We start from the raw sequence: 9,538 nt of genomic DNA, 5'->3' as shown, positions 1-9,538 counted from the left end.
TGCCATTTTCCTCCCATTGTGGATTCTTTCTTGTAGAGCACCTGCAAGTTAAGGAAAGGAAAAACAAAAACCTACCACCACTGCACATTTCTACCTCTTTGCCTTCCACCGCAGGCAAACTTCCTTAGTCTCCCAGTTGCCTTCATCTCAACAGCCATGTGTATCTTGATCATACTGGGTATGTTTATGCATAAAAGATTTGACATGATCCAAAGGCAAAATATTCTAAGTATTTAAGGTCACTGACTTTTTGGGATGACAAGCAAGAAGCTGTTGCTGCGTGTCTAGGAAGAATTTTCTGCCATCTCAATAGTCTTGCTGTAGGCAGCTGCATGCCTATGCTTGAGATTTTCATGATCAACTAGGGGATTTATTCTTCATCTCCACTTAAAATTAGGGGAATTTGTGTGGCTAAATCAACCTATATTTATTGAATGAACAAAGGCAGAGTAACCGATATTAACTATTACCATTTCAAAATAAAAACTTAACTTCTCATGAATTAGGACCATTATGACATCATTACTGACATCAATTAATGACAATTGGCAACCAGCCAAAGTGAAAATGATGGACATTTTATCAAAGAAAATAAACCTAATTAAAATGAGTTTCTATGTAAAATTTTATTTTTCTTGTTGTTTATGGTCAGTGGGCAAATGTAGCTTACATAAGTAGCAACTGAACAAAACTGTAGTTATTACAAGAAAATAGCAATTACAGTCTAGCATCAGTTATCCTCTGACTTTTTAATAAGGAAAAAAATTATTGATTAAATTCCAGTCCTAGGCTATGTGGAACTACACACAGGGAGTTATTTGATGTTGGCAATCTGCTAAATTCTGGACTGTTCAGAAGCTTCCTACACTTGTCCTGGTTCCTCTGGCTAGAGGAAAGTCTAGAGGAAAGTCTCTGGCTAGAACAACACTTGATTCATGCCAATGACCCATGCCAAGTTATTGAGCAGAGTCAGAGTTTGTCTCTAAAACAATAAACCAGAGCTATGTAAAGTTGTAACTCAAGGGGGGGGAGGAGGAAACCTGAGCAAACAATAAATCTGATGTGAGAGCTGTATCATGGTTCAATTCCTTTACCCAAACATTTCAAAAGGAATTGAAGCTCTCTAAATTTAACTAGGTTAAATACTCAAGCCCCTTTTAAGAAAACTCAGTTATTGTTCAGCACTTTTTTGGGGGGTCAGGAATGCATCCAGAAAGTTTTCCTTAATAAACTTGGGATCCAAACTTCACTCTAGAGTTTAAACAATTTTTATACCAGATTTTCTTCCAAACCCTTGTCCTACTTCTCAAAACTCTGCCTCTAACACTCTTCTCACCAATTTACACACTGTTCTCACTGCAACACAAAACATCCCCTTTCAAAGCCTTGGGGATACAGTCCTGACATGGAATTGGTTATGTTTCTCTTGTACTCCACTACCTACTGCAGACACAGACAATGGAAGTCCACCTCAAGGGGTCTAACAGGCATTAGCCTCCTGGCTCATGATTGGCTCCCCGTCCTATATAAACCCAAGGGGCAGTCCAGGAAGCATCCAGGTAACAATGTGGATCTTCTGTAGTTGCCATGATCATTCTTGCACTTGAACTCCTGGCTTCAACCTCACCTTGATTTGGACTTTGCTTCCTGACCCAGACCTGAAACCCAAATGAGACTCTGGTCCTTGGCATCCACCTGTCTGGAACTTGACTATAAAATTCATTGCTGCTTTCGGTCTCAGGTTTGACACTATTCCATCTGTAACGGGTTCCCCTGGGGTGCCAGCAGCCTGGGCTCCCGCCTACACTGTACTGCTGTGACAAGTTCCAAAGCCCTCTAGGCTTGCACTTTCACCAGCCTACATACAGGAAGGGATACACCCACCTGCAGTTACATGCAGGGGTTTTGTCCAGCCTCTGCATAGGAAGGCAGCAGCAAAGGTAATTCCCAGCTTCCCAGGCACGCACCCGCTCTGGAGTATAAACCCAAAATTACACCGTCATGCACTGCATGGGGAACTGTACAGCGTAAGCTCATAAATTGTGCCTCTCCCTCAATGTGGAGAGCAATATGCAACGACTTTTGGCCCCGAGTTATGATCCCACACACTGGTTTAGATAAAGCTAAAACAAATTTATTAACCACAAAAGATAGATAAGTGATGGCAAACAGATCAAAGCAGATTATATAGCAAATAAAAAACGGAAGTTAAGCTTAATATACTAAATAGATTGGCTATAAGTAGCAAATTTTCACCCTAAGAAAGGGTGCAAGCAGGCTACAGGTTAAGGGGCAAACTGCACTTGCTTACAGCTTGGAATCCCCAGGTGCTCTATTCACAGGCAAAAAACCTCTTTAGCATAGGTCCAGCACTTCCCCCAGTTCAGTCTTTCTTCCTCAGGTGTTTCCAGGAGTCTTCTTGTGTGGGGAGTGAAGAACCACCAATGTCACTCCCTCCCTTATTTAACTTTTGCATATGGCAGGATCCCTTTGTTTCAAAGCTTGGTTCCCAGACCAGTCTGTGGAAAAACACTGACATCCCAAGATGGAATCTAGAGACATGTCTTTGTAGAGTCATAGCAGCCATTATTCGGAGGCTGTTTGTGGCATTCTCAGGAAGGCTCCCCAGGTGGGAGATAAGCTTCTTCTAAGGCCTATTTTCCTAATGGCCTATTCCCTATAATAGGCTCTTCCCCACCCAGCTATCGAGAATAAAAGCATCTTGTATAGTGGGCATTCCCCAGGTGTAACTACATTTTGAAATACAGATATATAGTCAATATTCACAACTTCAGATACAAAAATGATACATGCTTACAACATACATATTCAGCAAATCATAACCCTTTCAATCAGGACATCTCACGTGACCCCTCTTGCATAAAATACATAATTATGTCAATCATACCATAATATCACTGTAAAGAGTATGGGTGCAGTGTCACACGACCATCAGCCCTGACAGCCCTTTGTCAAGATCCTGCCCTTCCCTGTCCTGCCCGAATGTTACATTCGGCTACACTCAAACCTCTGAAATCCAGGGAACAAAGAGTTATAGCAATGCAACACACACACCAGATCCACCCTATCTTTGCCAGTTCATGCACATGATAAACTAGGAAAGGCCATGGAGAAGTGGAAAAGTCAGGGGACTCTGAGGAGTGTGTACACCAGTTCAAGGCAGGAAGGGATAGGTACATGGAGATGCAGAGTCCTTATGCCAGATTTGGCCTAGTGTATGGCGAAGGGGCTCTATACAACCGTCTGCAGCACTTAAGGTTCAGAGAGGTGGAATGCAATGTTCTGTGCTGAATAAGATCACCCCAGGTAAATGAGTATAGCCTAAAACAAATGAACTGCTCCATTCATTTCAGTGGGTGTTTTCTTTCTCCTCCTGTGATTTCAGTGTCTGCGAGGCTATCGCATGCATGGAACAGGCCAGTTCCTAGCTCCCCATCCTGGTCTCAGTGCTGTGGGGACATGTTTTGAATGTGGTACAATAATGGGGGAAAATAGGATTGTAGGAAATTTTGGGGGAAGAGCTGAAGCCCTTCCCTATATCCTCCACTGAAAAACTCTGACCCCTTCCTTGCCTCCCCACCTTCTCCTATACTCATCTAACATCCCCTTTCCTCTAGAAGCAGAAAAAAAACCCCATGAGACACAGCAAATTGCAAGACAATCTGAATAAGCAGGTGGATTTTAGAGCACCTAGAAAGGTCACTCTGGTTACAGTGTGTATGGTAACACCCATTGTTTCATGTTCTCTATGTATTGTGACGGGGCAAGGCCAGATGGCTATGGAAGAATAGTTATATATAGTTATATGGAGATAGATATATTAGCTCCAGGCTAAACAAATCTCTGGTACCAGGTTAAGTGAAATGGCAGCTGCTCCAGGTCAATTAAGACACCTGGGGCCAATTAAGAACTTTCCAGAAGGCAGGGAGAAGGCTAGGTTGATTGGGACACCTGAAGCCAATCAGGGGCTGGCTGAAACTAGTTAAAAGCCTCCCAGTTAGTCAGGTGGGCGGGCATGTCAGGAGCTGTGGGAGGAAGTTGTGCTGTTGGAGAGGCTGAGTTGTACACACCATATCAGGCACAAGGAAGGAGGCCCTGAGGTAAGGGTGAAGTGGAGCTTGAGGAAGTGAGGGCTGCTGTGGGGGAAGTAGCCCAGGAAATTGTACATGTCATGTTTCTAAAAGGTCAGCTACCATAGCTGATATGATTAGGGTCCCTGGGCTGGAGCCCAGAGTTGAGGGAGGGCCCAGGCTCCCCCCCCCATCTTTGCCCCCTGTTTAATCACTGAGACTGGGAGACAACAGAGACTGTGCAAGGAAGGATAACTTCTCCTCACCTCCCTCGCTAGCTTATGATGAAAATGGCTCAGTAGACTGTGACCCTTGTCTCTAGAGAAAGAAGGGTTACGTGAAGGGTCACAGTGAGCCTCTGAGGCTAGCAAAATCCTCCAGGAAACGGTACCCACAGAGGGCAAGGACAGAGCTTTGTCACAGTATATAAATCTCCCCACTGTATTTTCCACAGCATGCATTCGATGAAGTGAGCTGTAGCTCACGAAAGCTTATGCTCAAATAAATTTGTTAGTCTCCAAGGTGCCACAAATACTCCTTTTCTTTTTGTGAATACAGACTAACACAGCTGCTACTCTGAAACCTGTCAACTTTAAGTGTTAACTATAGCAGAACTGCTCCTTCCCTATAATTTAGTAGTGTAACTGTGGCCACCATCTGACAGGCTATAACCTTTTCAATTCTGACCATGGCCAGGTGACTCAAGCCAGGAAATAACTTTTTTTGGTGGAGGGACCATGTTAACCCGTGTGTTTGTACAATTTCTAGTACAATGAGCCTCCTCAGCCTCACGGGGACATGTTGGCACTCCCCCAAAATAATTAAAATTACATTTTAATGTGCTCATTCAACTGTATGAGTCACATTACAATAAAAAGGACAGATTTATTATTACTAATGTGAAACTTGAACTCTTCAAAATAGCAATTTTGTATAGAACTGAGAACTCCAAATGACTACATTAATAAAGTCAATCTCAAAGTCAGGAACAACAAAATTAAGGTTCAGTGGGCAAACTTATTTCTTCCTCCTTTGCAATATGATTACACTATTTCTAAAACACATAATATGGTGTAATAGGGTCAACTGCTTTCCGAGTAACCCCTAGTAGTCATGGCTGCTTCTGCAGTGCCCTGCCTCTCTTTTCCCCTTCATCAGGGCTTCTTATGAAGCTGGGCTTCCACACAGTCCAAAGGAAAAAAGTTACTCACCTTGTGCAGCAACGATGGTTCTTCGAGAGATGTTTGTCCCTATGGGTGCTCCGCTGTAGGTGTGTCTGCATCCCTGCACTGCTGATCAGAGATCTTTGGTAGCAATGACGGTTGGGTCAGCACATGCACCATCTCTCCTTATGCCGCACCACGAGGCTAACCAGCACACGTAGGCTAACTCCTCTCAGTTCCTTCTCTACCGCAGAGTCATAGCAAGAACTCTGAAGTAGAGGGGAGGAGGGCAGGTAGTGGAGCACAAGTAGGGAGACGCATCTCAAAGAACCATCATTATTGCACAAGCTAACTTCTTCTTTGATTAGTGCTGCTATGGCTGCTCCACTGTAGGTGACTCCTGAGCAGTAACCCCTTTGGAGGGCTGGGACTTCGGAGTTGGGTTGGTCACAGATGATAGTACTGTGGAGCCAAAAATGGCATCAGAGGAAGAGTCCCTGGTAATCACATAATGTTCTGCAAAGGTGAGGACTGACGCCCACGTTGCCCACATGATCTCTGAGACGGGGACATCCTTAGAGAAGGCCTCACAGAATTTTGTTCTGATTTACACCCAATGCAACAATAACTTCAAAGGGGTTGAGAATGGTGCAACTTGGGGGGGAAAACTGCCCTACAATCTCTTTTAGTGTCCACCTTCACCAAGAACCAGGGAGAAACATGGAGAACCTGCCACTAAAGCCATTAGGCTTAGGAATTGCTCTGCTTTAAACATTTACTCTGACATTTACACTGAATATTCAACTCTATTACACCCCAGTCTGTAATTTCAAATGCATGTAGTGCTGGGTGTGTGGACAGCCACTGTCAGTAAAAGACTTTTTAGGATTCTCAAGTGTTAGGTCCTTATATGGCAACAGTAAAAAAGGACTGGTGCCCAATAAGAATGTACCAACTTAACTACTTGTATCTCTTAAAAAGATGTAATACAACAATAAGCTACATTTGGCACACTTTCCCCATTTTCCTTACATAATTTAGCTCAATGCTGTCAGCTCAAATTGCTTTTGGGTGAGATTGTTCCTTGAGAACAATTTTTATTTTAAGTTTAAAAAATTGCAGCATGCAGAGCAAATGCAAAAATATAGGCCAAACAGAGATGGTGCAAGGAGATCTTCTGATGCACCAAATATTTTCAGCATTTGACAAATTCCTCAAAAGTGGGTCTTCCTCTTGAATCTTTTGGTCACATGTATCCAGAGTTGATCATACTCCTTTGGCACCAAAAGGCTGGTTGTCAACTGACCCAAATTAATCTGTGGTATAATTTACTATAGTGTGAACTACTGAGTCAGTAAATCCCTCTGGTTTTATTAGCAAATTGGCCTCCACTCAGCAAAAGCCACCTTGGGTTCACAGGTTGTGATCCACCTCCTATATAACCTGGTTCCAAAACGTAATATAAAGGTCTCACAATAGCATAGTATATTTTTGATGGTTGACTATGGACATTTATTTGTATTGGTTCCTAATTAAAAGGAGGTGGGTTAGCACTGATCATGGACACTTCCCTCGCATGGATACACAGGAGAAAATAATGGACTGGTTTTAGTCATCTGAAAAAGTTATTTTAAGATCTTCTCAGTAACTGAGCACACTACTCTGTTCATTGCATACGGAAATTTGGGAATCTTTTGAAGACAGCTTAATTAGAAGATGTTACATTTGCTAAAAAGCTCTGTATCAAATACATATAACCATACACTCCTGGCCTTAACCAAGCTGGAATACTGCAAGGTTGAACTTCAGCCTTCACATTTCCCATCTGTTTTAAAGATGAGAGCAACCACAAAGGCTATATTTGACCATTTCTGTTTTATGGCAATTTGAAATGCTCTAAAATTGTGCTTTGTGATACCAGATTACTATCATTGCAGTTCCCTATAAGAAATCATACTAAAAACACCATTAGAAAGAGCATAAACTGCTGCTAAGCATCAACTCCAGGGCATCCAATAGTTACTGTAAGGTACCTATTTGGACAATTACATCCAGGAATCCACTCACATTTACCATAATGCTTTTTCAGTTCAACTATGCTGCCACTGAACCATTAAAAAAGATCCAGCCTTTTTTTAAAACATTCAGCACAGATTTTTATTTCAAAACATATTAAACATGATGTTTACAAAAGGACTGTGACGTGCATACAATACTGTGTTAAAAGCTTTTAATACCTGCTACAGGAAACCTATTTGCTAGGAAACAAAATGTTCTGAGTAGTCAAAAATAAACTAAGTTTTAAAATAATTATTCAGTCTACTCAAGAGTTCTTACCAATAGCAACTGATACTTCTTGTTCCACCACAGATAGGCACAGGGGTTATCTTTTCAAATTATTATACATGCAGTAACAATGACTATAAATTACCAGTTCAGGTATTACTACTTTGGAATGTAATTCTTATTCTGAAGATGTATCACATTAATTTACACAAAAATTTGTCATGACAATGGGCAGTAGAAGTTACTTCTCCAAATCCCCACAAATAACTTGAAACTGGAATGCACACCTCAAGTCAGGCACAATAACCAATGCTTTGTAATTCAAAACATCTGTGGTGACATTAACCAAACTAGTCTTAGAATCCAATATTATACAGTTTCTTTGGATTTAGTTTTAGCCAAACTAACATACAGAAAAGAAGCTATGCTGCCTTCCTACCAAAACACCAAATATTGGTGAGTACATATATGCTAATTGCTTAGCTCTTACTCAGTTCAAAAACAAAAACCAAATAAGTCAACTTTCACTGAATGCTGCAGAGTAACGCTTTATTACATTTTTAAAAAGGTGAACCTCTGACTGTGAAATACAACAGTGTGATGACACTGGAGACTGAAGACATCCATCCACAGACCAAGTCAATCATAGGCAGTAAGAATGCAATAATCTTCACTGACACTTCTTTGACAAAGTACTTCTAGAAGAGAGGTGCTCTGGGCTGAGACTAGCAGCAAAGAGGCCTACTGTGGGGGGTTTTGTTTATTATTCCAGCACTAAGGCCTGGATGTCAATTTGTTTTTTCACTGAACAGACTTTTGTTCTGATGTAACTGTCTCATGCTGTTACATTACGACTGTGTCAAAGACTTGTGCAGGGAATGAAAATTACTTTTATACTAGAAGTCAAAGACTTGTTATAGTTCACCCTCATCCAGTGACCTAAACAAAACACCAAACACAAATTACACACAACCAAGGCTGGACTGAATAAAACAACCGTTTTAAGTTCAACATACTGAAAACCCATCCGAGCCATAAAACGAATGCTGTATTCCCTTGGAAAGGTGTCAGATCTGAATATTTTCCTCTCCCACATGCTTTAATTCCAACATGATTCTAAATGCTGCCATCTTCAGTACCAGAATACAAGCACTTAAGCATGTGCTTAAGCATGTGCTTAAGTCCATCCCTATTTAGGGCAGCACTGAAAAACACATGTGGCTTTAATACAGACTTCAAGGGGATTTGCTTAAATGTTGTCCTAGAGAGAGATGCTTTCCTGAAATCAGACCAACTGCTGTAGCAGCATACCCTCTGAATCTTGGAGCCTATTTTACAAAAGGCATAGAGGAATAATCTTCTCCAATTCTAGTAATTCATAAAATACCAGATACTAAAATGTCATTCTATAAGTGGGGGAGGAAAAAAGAGTAACATTTGGGGATTTGAAAGCCTGATATTTCATGACCTATTAAGGCTAGAAGTGCTTTGGTGGACCAGTGCAAATACTTTCAAGACCAATAGGCTCTAAATTCTGGTTCTGGAGCTGTTACTAGAAAGACTGGTGTTGACTAGTTTTGTACCACTATTACATCAGAACAGTTTTAGTCACCTGATCAGATATTTGCTAACTTCTCCCCAGTCTCACCTATTTATTGTATACCATATATAGACAGTTCCAGAAAATGTTTATTTCCACCTTGTACAGGCAACACAAAATTTTATTCCTAGGAATCACAAAAGAAAATTTGTCAGTTAAAAATAATTTGAAGAAAAACAGACTCTGTTCATATGTATACTCTTAAAAAAAAAACCAACCAAAAAACTAATGTGGACTCCTTGAATACCTCATTACTTCTGGAATTACTACTGATTTTTAAAAACACTTTGCTCATTTTTCACACTTCATAAAATACCTGTTTTACTTTCATAAAAAGCTTTCACACATTCATCATAAAGCATGAAGGAACCTGAGTAAAACTGACAGTGAGAAATAAT

The 9,538-nt window shown here is 41.0% G+C and overlaps 1 protein-coding gene across 1 annotated transcript in view; it reads right to left on the bottom strand.

The window, feature by feature from the left end:
• Positions 1-3,671: 3,671 nt before the first annotated feature.
• The window catches only part of TMEM245 (transmembrane protein 245), a 128,107-nt gene continuing 122,240 nt past the window's right edge, over positions 3,672-9,538 (bottom strand). Inside the window, exon 19 of the transcript XR_006279154.1 lies at positions 3,672-3,683. The gene's annotated coding sequence lies outside the window, so the exon portion shown is untranslated. The remainder of the gene's footprint in view (positions 3,684-9,538) is intronic.

This window comes from Dermochelys coriacea, chromosome 2 (assembly GCF_009764565.3).
Source record: "Dermochelys coriacea isolate rDerCor1 chromosome 2, rDerCor1.pri.v4, whole genome shotgun sequence".
Classification (NCBI taxonomy): Eukaryota; Metazoa; Chordata; order Testudines; family Dermochelyidae; genus Dermochelys; species Dermochelys coriacea.
This window is presented reverse-complemented; position numbering and strand designations above follow the sequence as displayed.